The following is a 12,534-nucleotide window of genomic DNA, read 5'->3' on the forward strand; positions in this document are numbered from 1 at the left end:
TTATACAAATCTATTTTGGGCACTCGTGGTGAGTGCTGGGTAGCGCTAATAGCTCTTCCCCCGTGTGGAACCGGGGCAGAATATTTCCACAGCACCCCATTGCTGGTCGTAAAAGGCGACCAAAGTGGGCAGCCCGTTTGCCGTGGGTTGCGTCCCTGTGTCAGCGGAGGACGGGAGTCTGGTGGTTGAGGGCACTGGTTCCAGGAATAGCGTTCCTTTGCCCAATACACCATTTCGACCCTAACTTCACCTAGACAGGTGGTAAGATTGGCCCGGTCTTATCAATCGGCTGGTCATGCCAAGCCCTGAGCACCTTACTTTTATTGCTCTACAACTTTTTGGCTTGGGCTTGTGATCTGTTATTGACTTGCCTTGACTTTGTTGTACTTTTATCATTATACATGGATTTTCACCTTACATTACAAATTCAAAATTTGCCTAGATGCTAGTGCCAGAAGGCGGTGACCCATGGGCCAAACTGGTGGAACCTTCTGCTTGTGTATATCATCTCTATATCCCTAGTGCCTGTCTGTCGGATATCCACAGACTTTAAGACACTGCCCTTGTTGGCACTCAGTGGTGGGTGGGGACTAGGGATGACGAAACTCTACAAACAACCATGAATTATGAAACCCCACAAAGACAATCCAAACGTCCACTTGATAATGATGATGAACAGCGTCCGTCGAATTCCATCGATTACTGGCCACGTTTTCTTGTTCTTGAGACTCTTGATGAATCACCTCTAAAGTTGAATCCATTTGAAGTATCCAAGGGTGTTCATGGAATTGCAGGAGACGTAAAAAATATTAAACGCTTGCGATCAGGCTCTCTTTTAGTTGAATGTAACAAAAGACAACAAGCCCTTAATCTCCTGTCAACCAAGATGTTCGTCGGCATCCCGATTACAGTCACTCCGCACAGGACACTCAACACCAGTAAGGGTATTTTTAGAGACTGGGATCGGCTGTTTGCTGATATGAAAGAAATTGACATCGTTTCTGAAATGAAGGACCAAGGTGTAATTTTTGTAAAAAGATTCACAGCTCGGAGATACAATGAAACTCACCAAACAAATACTTACCTCTTTTCCTTTTCTTCTCCAACTGCACCAAAATCAATTAAAGCAGGATATTGTAATATCAATGTTGAACTCTTTATGCCAAACCCTCTTAGATGTTTCAAATGCCAGAAATTCCGACATGGTGTGAATAACTGCACAAAGGCTGTGACATGTGCTCACTGTAACGAAAATACTCATGTAACTGAGGATTGTACCAGCAACTTTAAGAAATGTGCCAACTGCTCAGGAAGTCATCCATCCTTCTCCAAAGACTCTGCAGTCTGGAAACAACAGATGGAGATAAATAAACTTAAATTTACAAGGAACATCAGTTTTGCTGATGCCAAGAAATTAGTTCAAAATTCTGATTCAAATGGAACCTATGCATCCATCGCCAGACCACATTTTGAAACACCCCGAAATGTTACGTCACCTGTACTCACTCACTCACGAACTTGCCAAACAGACTTGACATGGGTCAACACAGATGCTCCACAAGTTTTCTCAGCTCAACAGTCAACTTAAACTATAGGATCACTCCCTTACACATCCATAATATCTGAAGATCACTCACAGTCAGCTAAATCTTCTCAGGAACAGTCCAAATCTCAAACTCACCAATCTGACACAAATGTGAAACAAGTTGTGAAAGTTAAACATAAAACAAGACCAGAATTGTCAAGACATTATCAAAGTGGCAGAGCCACAAAAGGTTCAGTAAATCAGATCCAACTATTTAACAAGTTTTGATCACTAGAGGACATGGATGTGTCAGAAAACATCCATCACAGGGCGCATAGCTTGTGGCCCTCCAAGAAGGTGAGGGGTAGATCCCCGGTTAATCCTTCTAAAAGGTAATTTCTTCCCATATCGTCCAGTGGAATTGTAGGGGACTGAAGAATAATTTTAACGAATTACTGCTTTTAGTACAGGACTTAAACCATCAGCATTCTGTCTACAAGAAACCTATCTTAAACAAACAGATACTTTTAACCTACGTCAGTTCATTGCATACCATTCTTTTTCCCCTCCTGGTGATAGAGCCACTGGAGGATCATCTATCATTGTAAAGCAGGATGTGATCTATAGCCCTGTTGTACTTAATACTAATCTGCAAGCCGTTGCAGTACGTCTAACTTTGCACGTTGCATTTACTTAATGCTCGCTGTATATTCCGCCTTCTTCAACTATCCGTCAGTCTGATCTTCAAAGTCTTTATGATCAACTCCCAAAACCCTGTGTCATCATGGGTGATTTGAATGGCCACAACCCTCTATGGGGCGGTACAAATACTAACACAAAAGGTAAGATTCTTGAGGAGTTTGTATCTAATAATGACCTGTGTCTCTTCAATGATGACTCCCACACCTATCTGCATCCTGCAACTGGCACTTACTCTTCTTTAGATTTGTCTCTCACTGATTCTAATATACTCAACGAATTCAAACGGTCAGTCCACAATGACCTTTGTGGAAGTGACCATTTCCCAACAATCCTATCAACTGTAAATCCGACTAATGTTCCGCCTTCTACAAGATGGAATTTTACAAAGGCAAACTGGCCTTTGTTTCAAACACTGTGCTTAAATAAAATAAAACCCGACTGTTTCAGTGATATTGCTGACCCTATTCAGGTTTTTTCTGACGTTTTAAAAGATATTGCTGATGAATGTATACCAAAGTCCTCTACAAATCCACATGTACGAAAGCCATGGTTTAATACCGATTGTAAACTATCTAGGAAAGCTAGAAAAAAGGCAGAGAAATACTTCCGCCATCACCCAACTAACCACAATCTACGTAAATTTAACATTTTGAATGCAAAAGCACGTCGTACGTTCAAACAAAATAAACGCCAATCTTGGCGTAATTATGTTACTTAAATAAATTCAAGAACACCAATATCTAAGGTTTGGAATGGAGCAACGAATAAAAGGTAAAGGCTCCAAATCTAGTGTTCACCATCTTAATGAAGGTGACACATTACTAACTGATATAGCCAATAAATTAGGAGAAACTTTAGCTAAACATTCTTCATCATCTAATTATGTCCCAAAATTTCAGAAATTCAAAGACCAACAAGAAAGAAAGAAAATCAATTTTAACTCTGATAATGGTGAAGTTTTCTCCATTCATGAGCTAAATACAGCCTTAAGGCAAGCTCAGGCACAGCTACAGGTGCTGATGATATCCACTATCAGTTACTTAAACATTTACCTGAATCCTGTTTAGAAACACTATTAAATATATTTGATAATATCTGGACAACTGGTAATTTCCCTTCGTCATGGCGGAATGCTATTATCATTTCAATCCCAAAACCTGGACGGGATCACACTGATCCTTCAAATTATAGGCCAATATCACTTACTAGCTGTGTTTGTAAGACCATGGAAAGAATGGCCAATAATAGATTAATATGGTACTTAGAAACAAATAATCTAATAACAAATATCCAATGTGGTTTCAGGAAAAATAGAAGTACTATTGACCATTTAGTTAGATTAGAATCATTTGTAAAAAATGCTATCATCAATAAACAACACACCGTATCTATATTTTTCGATTTAGAAAAAGCATATGATATGACCTGGAAACATGGAATTTTAAAGGATCTTCAAGAGATGGGGTTGAGAGGCCGTTTGCCTTCTTTCATATCTCAGTTTTTAACAGATAGAAATTTCCAGGTACGTGTGGGATCCACTTTGTCTGATTTTTACGATCAAGATCAAGGTGTCACCCAAGATAGCATCTTATCAGTAACGTTGTTTAGTATCAAGATTAATAGTTTAGCTAAGGTTTTGAATGACTTCATTGATGGGTCGTTATTTGTTGATGATTTTAATATATCATGTCAAGGTAAAAATATGAACACGATTGAAAGACAGTTGCAACTTTGTCTAAATATAATCAATACTTGGGCAGAGCAGAACGGCTTTAAATTTTCTAAATCTAAAACTAATTCTATCCATTTTTGTCGAAAATATCAACCCCATAAGGACCCAGAATTACATCTAGCTGGATCTCCCATAAAAGTCGTAAAAGAAGCTAAATTTTTAGGAATCAGTTTTGATCATCATCTTACGTTTTTACCTCATATTAAATATTTGAAAGCTAAATGTCTGAAGGCACTAGATTTATTAAAGGTCGTTTCTAATTCCAAGTGGGGAGGAGATCAGACGACCCTCCTTCACTTATATAGATCACTTGTTCGTTCCTATTGACAGTTTATACATTGAAGGTGATGAACCTTCTCTTAAACAGCGCTGTATAAAACTATCATTATAATATATAACTAAATTATATTTAAACAGCGCCGTATAAAACTAGCGCCGTATAAAACTATCATTACAATACATAACTAAATTATATTCAAACAAGTCCAATCTAGCTTACAACTGCGTTTTTAATCCTCTTTATGAGGATCTGTTCAATAAAAAGTCATCTCTTATTCCACCACTAGTATTCAGAATTAAACCTTTCGTCTCTGCTGCAGGAATTGAGCTCCAGAATATATCTCCTTTCCGTCTGCTTTCTTCTCCTTGGCAATTGGTAAAACCACAGGTGGATCTTACCTGATCTAAACTAAAGAAATCTGACACCAACCAACTAAATTATCAACAAGAATATAATCAGTTACGAATCGAATATAACACTTACAAATCAATATTTACAGATGGATCCAAGGATAGAGGTGCTGTTGCCAGAGCCACCGTCATTGGATCCAGAACTATATCAACTAGATTACCAGATGACTCTTCAATTTTTACATCTGAATCACAGGCCATTTTAACTGTTCTAGAATATATAAATAAAAAATCTAAACATAAGGAATTCGTTATTTTTTCGGACTTTGTGTCAACATCCAATTTTACTTAACATCATTGACGGCTGGGGTCCATGCAGGTAGCAAAAGTACTGTAGCATGGACCCTAGCATGGTGATCTACCTTCAGAAGCTGGCGAACTATAGCCCTTTTTTATATTGTACCGTAATTTATAGTGCTATCTTTTTTTTATAGTTGTATGCTAGTTTTAAATAATAAACTGTGATATTCTAGTAATTTTACTGTCCATCGATGACAGGTTTTAATTTAGTTAAAAATGTATGTATTAAAAATGTAACATTTCTTGTCACGATATGGCTGAAATATTGCCGATGTGACGTAAAGCATTAACTCACTCACTCACTCAAATCTATTTTGGAGGGGGGTCTTGGAGTGATACATATCAAGTCGAAATTACAGTCGTTTCAGTTAAAACATATACAAAAACTTGTTAATGGATGCTCTGCAAAGTGGACGTTTTTTTGCAAAATATTGGTTAGGATTATCCTTAAGGCAATATAACCTTACTTTTCTATCTCTTCGCATTCCTCATGCTGAAACCGCTTCTGTTTTCTATCAAAACTGTTTCATATCCGTAAAGTTATTTGAATCTATTGTTTCGGACCCCTTGGCAGATATGAAATCCAAAAGTACTAAACATTTTTATGATTGTTTGCTTAAAAAGGTAACAGAAAACAAAATTGAACGTCTTTATCCACAAATCAACTTTAGGCTTGTTTGGAGTAACTTACATTATCATTTTGTGGATAATCTTCCAAAAACTATGAATTTTCGTCTAATCTACAATGCTCTACCTCTCGGCTTTATTCTTCGTACCCGTGGTATGGCTGTTTCTTCTGACTGCATTCTCTGTCACTCTGGGCTTGAAACATCTGATCATCTTTTTGTATCCTGTCCTTTTGTCTTGTCGGATATCGTTTTGCCTTGGTTGGATTATCTATCATGTGGCTTAATAAAGAAAACACATGCAATTATTAACTTTGGCCTCCTGCCAAAAATTCCCAATTCGTCCAAATTTGCCGTTTGTTTGTACCTTTTATCTTCAGCTAAATACGTGATTTGGTTGGTGAGAAACCTGAACAAATTTGAACACAAACGGCTAAAAGGAAACGATATTGTTTTACGTTTCTTGTCACTCCTTAAAACTCGTATTCGTGTTGACTTCTTTAGACTTTCAGCCTCTTCTTTCAGTGAGTATTGGCTGTCTTCCCCCTTTTTCTGTAAATTAAATGCTGATAACACTTTAGAATTTTTCTTCTAACACAATGCCTTAAATGTACACTAATATTTCTCTGTATAATATATGTATTTTATTTTAGCAAAATGTATTACATCCTTAAGAAATATATTATAGAATAAATTAAAACAAATGTCCATTATTATGCTATGTCCCAATGATTGACCCCACACCCCACATGCCCATACAGTCACTATTATCATTATAATACCATTATTATTGTTAAATATCAACAATAATTTTACTACTTATATTCTATCATGTACATTATTATGATAAGTCCCACTGATTGACCCCAGTTGCCCATTTCTTTTATTACTACAGCTATTATAATTATTTTTATCACTTTTATCATTCTTACATGCATTATCAGCGTTATCAGTATGAAATAAAGTAAGAAATTGCACATGTACATCGCTATGCTATGACCCAACGACTGAACCCAACTGGCCCCCACAGGATGTTATAATTATAAATAAAGCATAAAGTTGATATGTGTCCTTCTTATTCTAGGTCCCATTAATTGTCCCCCACATGCCCTGATTTATGTGTATATCTGTACATATGTATATATTGATAATATTGACTCACTCTCAAGTGCTCCTCTGTAGAATTTCGATGTTAGGGCCATCATCCCTCCAACTGTGATATGACATTTTTAATGGGATGATGGCCTCATTGCTGTCCAAATGTGTCATTTTCTTTTTCTGTTCCTGTGAATAAATGGATTATTAAAAAAACTGTATCTGTTCTTATCAGCTTAATATCTGATACGTCTCCTAATGGAGGCATCGATATTAAACTGATTTTTAGAATGGGATGAGGTGCCACGGGGCTTGATCCGCCCTCATCACGGGATGACCCGGTATTGCAGTACCTCCGGGAATTGCCCACCACTCATATTTCAATCAAAAAGTAGAACTGTCAGCTTTGCCTACATCTTCACATTCGTCTTATTTTGCACTGCCGCTCCGTTTTTCGCCCTTAGTTCTCAACAGATACTCTAATTTTATAACTTCGAAACCTTAGAAATATACATTTTCACACACGCAGCTCTTCCTTTAACCACACAAACCCGTACACATTTGTAAAAGTAGCATTTTCCAACTTTCAGCTACATACAGTCCCCCGTAACCAAGGCCGTCGGCCATTACGCCGCACGCCGGAAATGACGTCTAGACAATCACTCCGTCACAACCACAGTCTGCTTTGTCTCAACAAGACGTTTTCGATGTCGCATCCGCCCTAAATAGATGTTTAAAGAACTACACACACGCCTGATGCGTCATTACACTTTGTGCAAGTGAGTTCATTTTCCAATATTCATTACAGTTCAGTCGTTTGTTTTGTCTTCAATGCAATCTTCATAGAATTCATTCATTTTTCGCTTTACTGTACACCTTAAGTATCTTTAACTTTAGTTTATTTAATACATTGGGGCAATTCGGACGAAATTGTCACTCTTACCCACGCGCGACTGTCAAAGTCGGGCCAAAGCTAATTCAATCTGGCCTGTCTGTCTCCCCTTGCCTCCCCGACTCCACTCATTAAGTCCTAATGTCGCGGCCGGTATTCACGTTGGACTGGGACGATGCAGGACGTTTACCCAACGTCTGACGATGTTTTATCGGCGCACTCTTTTATACATAGGAAAATGGGTCTATTTACTCCATTTTTACATTGATCAAAGACGCTGAATATTTTCACAAACGTCTTGCAGTCGGGTGTCGCACTTGTGTGCTGTCAACATTTTTACAGATTTGTGCATGTGATATTGCTGGCCAATGATTTTAAGCGCTTCATGTAAATAAACAGCACCTTAATGGTATATATGTTGTGTCAGTAGTTGTGTATTTTGCCGGCGGAAGCCCGCAACTGGAATTGCTTCTCGGCCTTTTGGTTATGATCAAAGTGTAGTATCTTAGCCAAAATTCTGATGTGATCCTCTCCCATGGAGTTAACACTGTGATTTGTGCTTTTTTGTGATTGCTTCTAACTTTTTGTGCTCTCTTCCCAGGTCTACGTGAGGCATCAACTACTCAGTAGTTGTGTGATCTTGAGTGGTCTCCTCACACTTCTTCCTGATGGCTTTCACGGCTGCAGCGAATCTTGGGCCCATCCCTGATCACTACGTGGATCTTGCCTCGGCTAACCGGACGGTTAGAGTCTACTATACTGGGAAGGTTACCTCTCTTCAGGACTTCACCACTGTGTTGAAGACTGCCATTCCTGGATTTCAAGTGAGTCAGTGCCTTGGGATATGGAGGACTGAACATTACGGCCACATCTACCTGACTATGAAAACAGCTGCAGATGTTGATTCCCTCCTGGACCTTAAGTGTGCTACATATGGAGACAACAGGCCATACTTCTATGCCTATGGGAAGTTTATGGTGACCCTGCGGGTGCACTGGCTGCACGCCACCATTAGGAGTGTATTCCTACGTGATTTCTTTGGGAAATATGGAAAAGTCTGAGATGTACACAGGGAATTTCACGAGATTGACGGAGAAGAGGTGCTCTCTGGTGTTCGGCTAGTTAATTTGGAACTTTCAGAGAACGAGAAGGAGGCCCTGCCACATATAGTGAGATTTGGAGAAAAGCAGTCCATGCTCATCACAGCTCCAGGACGACTCCCCATATGTTTAAAATGCCATCAACACGGACATGTGAGGGCTAAATGCCAAGAGACGAAGGACACTGATATTGTGATTCCTCAGGTCCCCAGTACAGACAGTGCCAGTGTTTCTGCTATGGACATTGTAGCGGATAGCGTTCCCACGACAGTGAGAGGAGTCAGTAAGCGAAAAAAGGCAGATAAGGCTGGTGTTGACAGGAAAGGGAAGAAAGGGAAGACCACAACTGTACCAGAGAAGGATGTGTTAACTACTGTTGTACAAGACACCTCTTCACAGATGGATAGTGCTATGGCTGTTATGGACATGCCTGGAGAGACTGTTGTAGAGTTAGTTGATAACTCTGTTCTGCCATTTGGTTCAGTCGACAAAGTGCAATCACCTAGTTGGGCTGAACAGTCTTCACAGCTAGATGCAGTTCTTGCGGAGTTACCTGTTGATGGACTTGATGTTAAACCTGCAGCCACAGACATGCTTCCTGAACAGTCATCCCAAGATTCCACAGAGCCTCCTGAACCAGATGTGAACCCTACACTTAAGAACGCTGCTGAAGAATTACTTCCCCTGAAAATCACTGTGATTCGTGGAAAAGAAGGAAAAGTGCTTGTGTGTTTCCCAGAGCCAATTTTAGCCGATTGGTCGGAGCAATTCGGTTTTGGTAATAGGACCATGATGAGAGACAGATTGAAATCAGTTGTTCTGGCTGACCTGAATGCCCGTAATTATCGTGCTCTTGGTGACACTACCGTCTCGCCATTTGTTCCTCGCTTAACTGAAGCTGAAGTAGATGATGACGATGATCACGATGATGAAGATGATGACCCTCAGTTACTTCCCCTGAATTGACTTTTCATTTCTTAATTTTTCCTCTTTAGCTGATTCTCTGTTAGCACTGCAGGGCCCACAACTGTGATAATTTTAGGCGGCCCCGCAGGGACAGCGCTGTACGCGTCTGTACAAAATTCCCTTTAGGTAATAAATTTTATAAAAAAGAAAAAAAAAGTATCTTAGCCAAAATTAGGATGTGATCCTCTCCTTTGGAGTCTCCACTCTGATTGTTGCATATATGTGATTGCCACTAACTCTTTACTTGCGCTCTTTTACCAGGTCTACGTGAGGCATCAACTACTCAGTAGTTGTGTGATCATGAGTGGTCACCTCACCTTCTCCCCTCATGGCGTATACAGCAGCTGTTAATCATGGGCCCATCCCGGATCACTACATAGACGTGGAATCTGCTTACCGGACGGTCCGGGTTTACTACACAGGCAAGGTATGCTCTCTTCAGATGTGTTGAAAACTGCCATTCCAGGATTTAAAGTCAGTAACTGCCTCGGGGTATGGAGGACCGAACATTACGGACAAATCGATCTGACTATGAAGACAGCCGCAGATTTTGATTCCCTCCTGGCTATACTTCTATGCCTATGGTAAGTTAATGGTGACCCTGCGAGTGCACTGGCTGCATGCCACCATCAAGAGTGTGTTTCTTAAGGATTTCTTTGGAAAATATGGAAAAGTACTGGATGTCCACAGGGAATTTCATGAAATCGACGGTGAAGAGGTGCTCTCAGGTGTTCGATTAGTCAAGATTGAATTGTCAGAGAACGAGAAGAAGGGCTTGCCACACATAGTGTGTTTTGGAGAGAAGCAGTCTATGCTGATCACGGCTCCAGGGCGTCTCCCCATCTGTCTGAAATGTCATCAAGATGGTCCTGTAAGAGCTAAGTGCCCCAAGACAAAGGACAATGTTCTTGTGATCCCTCAGATTCCCGCTTCAGACAGTGTTAGTGTTGCTGAGAAGGATGCCACAGAGGATCTCGTTCCCCCGACAGTGAGAACGGCTGGCAAGAGGAAACAGACAGATGGTGTCAAGAGTAATGATAAGAAAGGGAAGAAGGGGAAAAACACTGAAATACATTGGAAGGATGTGTTTACTACTGATGTGCATGAAGCCTCTTCCCAGATGGATACTGTCATGACAGTCATGGACATACCTAGTGAGGCTGATGCAGAGTTAGTGGATAACTTTGTTGTGTTATCAAGTTCGGTCGACCAAGGGCTCTCACCTAGTTGGGCAGAACAGTCGTCACAGCTGGACGCTGTTCTTGCAGATTTACCTGCTTTATGGACCTGATGTTAAACCTGCTAACGAAGACATACTTCCCGGAGCTGGACAGCCATCACAGAAATCTCAAGAGCTTCTAGAACCAGAGGCGAAGAACGCTGCCCAAGAGTTACTTCCCCTGAAGGTTAACATGACAAAATGAGAAAGAGCCAAAGTGAAAGTGAACTTTCCAAAGACAATCCTAGAAGAATGGCCAGAACAATTCGGTTTTGGAAACAGGACTGTGATGAGAGATAGATTGAAAGCTGTTGTTTTAGCAGACCTGAATACACAGAAGAACACTGTTCTTGGTGATATGACTGTTTCTCCGTTTGTTCCTCCTTTATCTGATGACGAAGATGATGGTGACAGTCAGTGACTTTAGTTGAAGTGACTTTTTCATAAAATGGATTTACTGAGTATTGATCTTGCAACTGTTCATTTCTTCTTCCACTAGTATTCTTTTTGTTAATGCTACCACTCCACACTCTTTGTGATATGGTATTTTATAGTGGAGTGGAGTGCTTTAAGCACTGTCCTCGATTGTATTTTCCTCGAAAAAACAGTATCTTAGCCAGAGTACAGGATTACTGAGGACTATTGTGTGTTCCAGGATTCGAGAATTCAAGGAGGTGTGCATTCGTGGATCAAGTGACTATTTGTGCTAACTTTTTTCTACATTCACAGGTCTACGGGTGGGTTTTAACTGTGGTAGTTAGACCTTAAGTGGTCACCCCCCAAACTTCCTCCTCCAGTCATGGCTCTGGCACCAGTGATGACACCGGTCAACCGAATGTACAGAGATGAGACAAGCTTCGCCTGTACCATCAAGGCAGAATGCAAGGTGAGACCTTTCACTAGGGAAGTGTTATATGATGCCTTAACTGACAATTTTGACAATATATCTGGCAAAAATATTATCTCCATATGGAATTCCAATCAAGGAGGGGCCTTCTATGTCACTTTTAGAGACCAAAGACGTGCCCGAATGTTAATAGATGCTGGCAGAATGGTGTACAACGGTGTAGACATTCATGTAACATCATATGAAAAAAAGATCCATGAAATTAAAATTCATTGGCTTCACGATGATGTGAAATAATCCTTCATAAGGAACTTCCTCAAAGATTTTGGCCACATTACCGATGTGAGCAGAGACACCATGACCCTCCCAGATAAAACGGTTATCCGTACGGGAGTGCGCACTGTGCGTATTGTTCTCAATGAAGGGGTTATAGATGAGGTTTCCCATATTGTGAGGCTAGGGGATGGTATGAGAATGCTACTGGCCATCATGGGTAGGTCCCCAATGTGCCTACGCTGTGAATTTAATGGCCACATGAGGAATGCGTGTATGGCACACCCCAGTGAGTTTTTTAACATGGTCATCCAGAGAAGGGCGGGGAATGTGGGTACACAAAACAAATTCAGTGAAGATAGGAGGGCAGAGAGGGGGAATAAGGAAAACAGGGAGGAAAACAGGGAGGAAAGGCAAGGAGGAGGAAACATGGCGGACATGTGGAACGATGCCAATGAACCAACTAATGGTGGAGTCGATTTGAGTGAGGAGGTGAGGAGTGAGGATGAGGGTGAAAAAGCAATGGAAAAAACTCAGGTAACTGTCCCCCAGAATGTATCAAATCCT

At 40.4% G+C, this 12,534-nt stretch overlaps 1 non-coding gene across 1 annotated transcript; it reads left to right on the forward strand.

The window, feature by feature from the left end:
• Positions 1-6,843: 6,843 nt before the first annotated feature.
• On the forward strand, positions 6,844-7,045 carry LOC139441487 (U2 spliceosomal RNA). Its single transcript, XR_011651579.1, has one exon. It is a non-coding gene; the product is annotated as a U2 spliceosomal RNA (small nuclear RNA).
• The last annotated feature ends 5,489 nt before the right edge of the window (positions 7,046-12,534 follow it).

This window comes from Haliotis cracherodii, unplaced genomic scaffold (genome assembly GCF_022045235.1).
Source record: "Haliotis cracherodii isolate W230 unplaced genomic scaffold, xgHalCrac1.p SCAF_40, whole genome shotgun sequence".
Lineage (NCBI taxonomy): Eukaryota > Metazoa > Mollusca > Gastropoda > Lepetellida > Haliotidae > Haliotis > Haliotis cracherodii.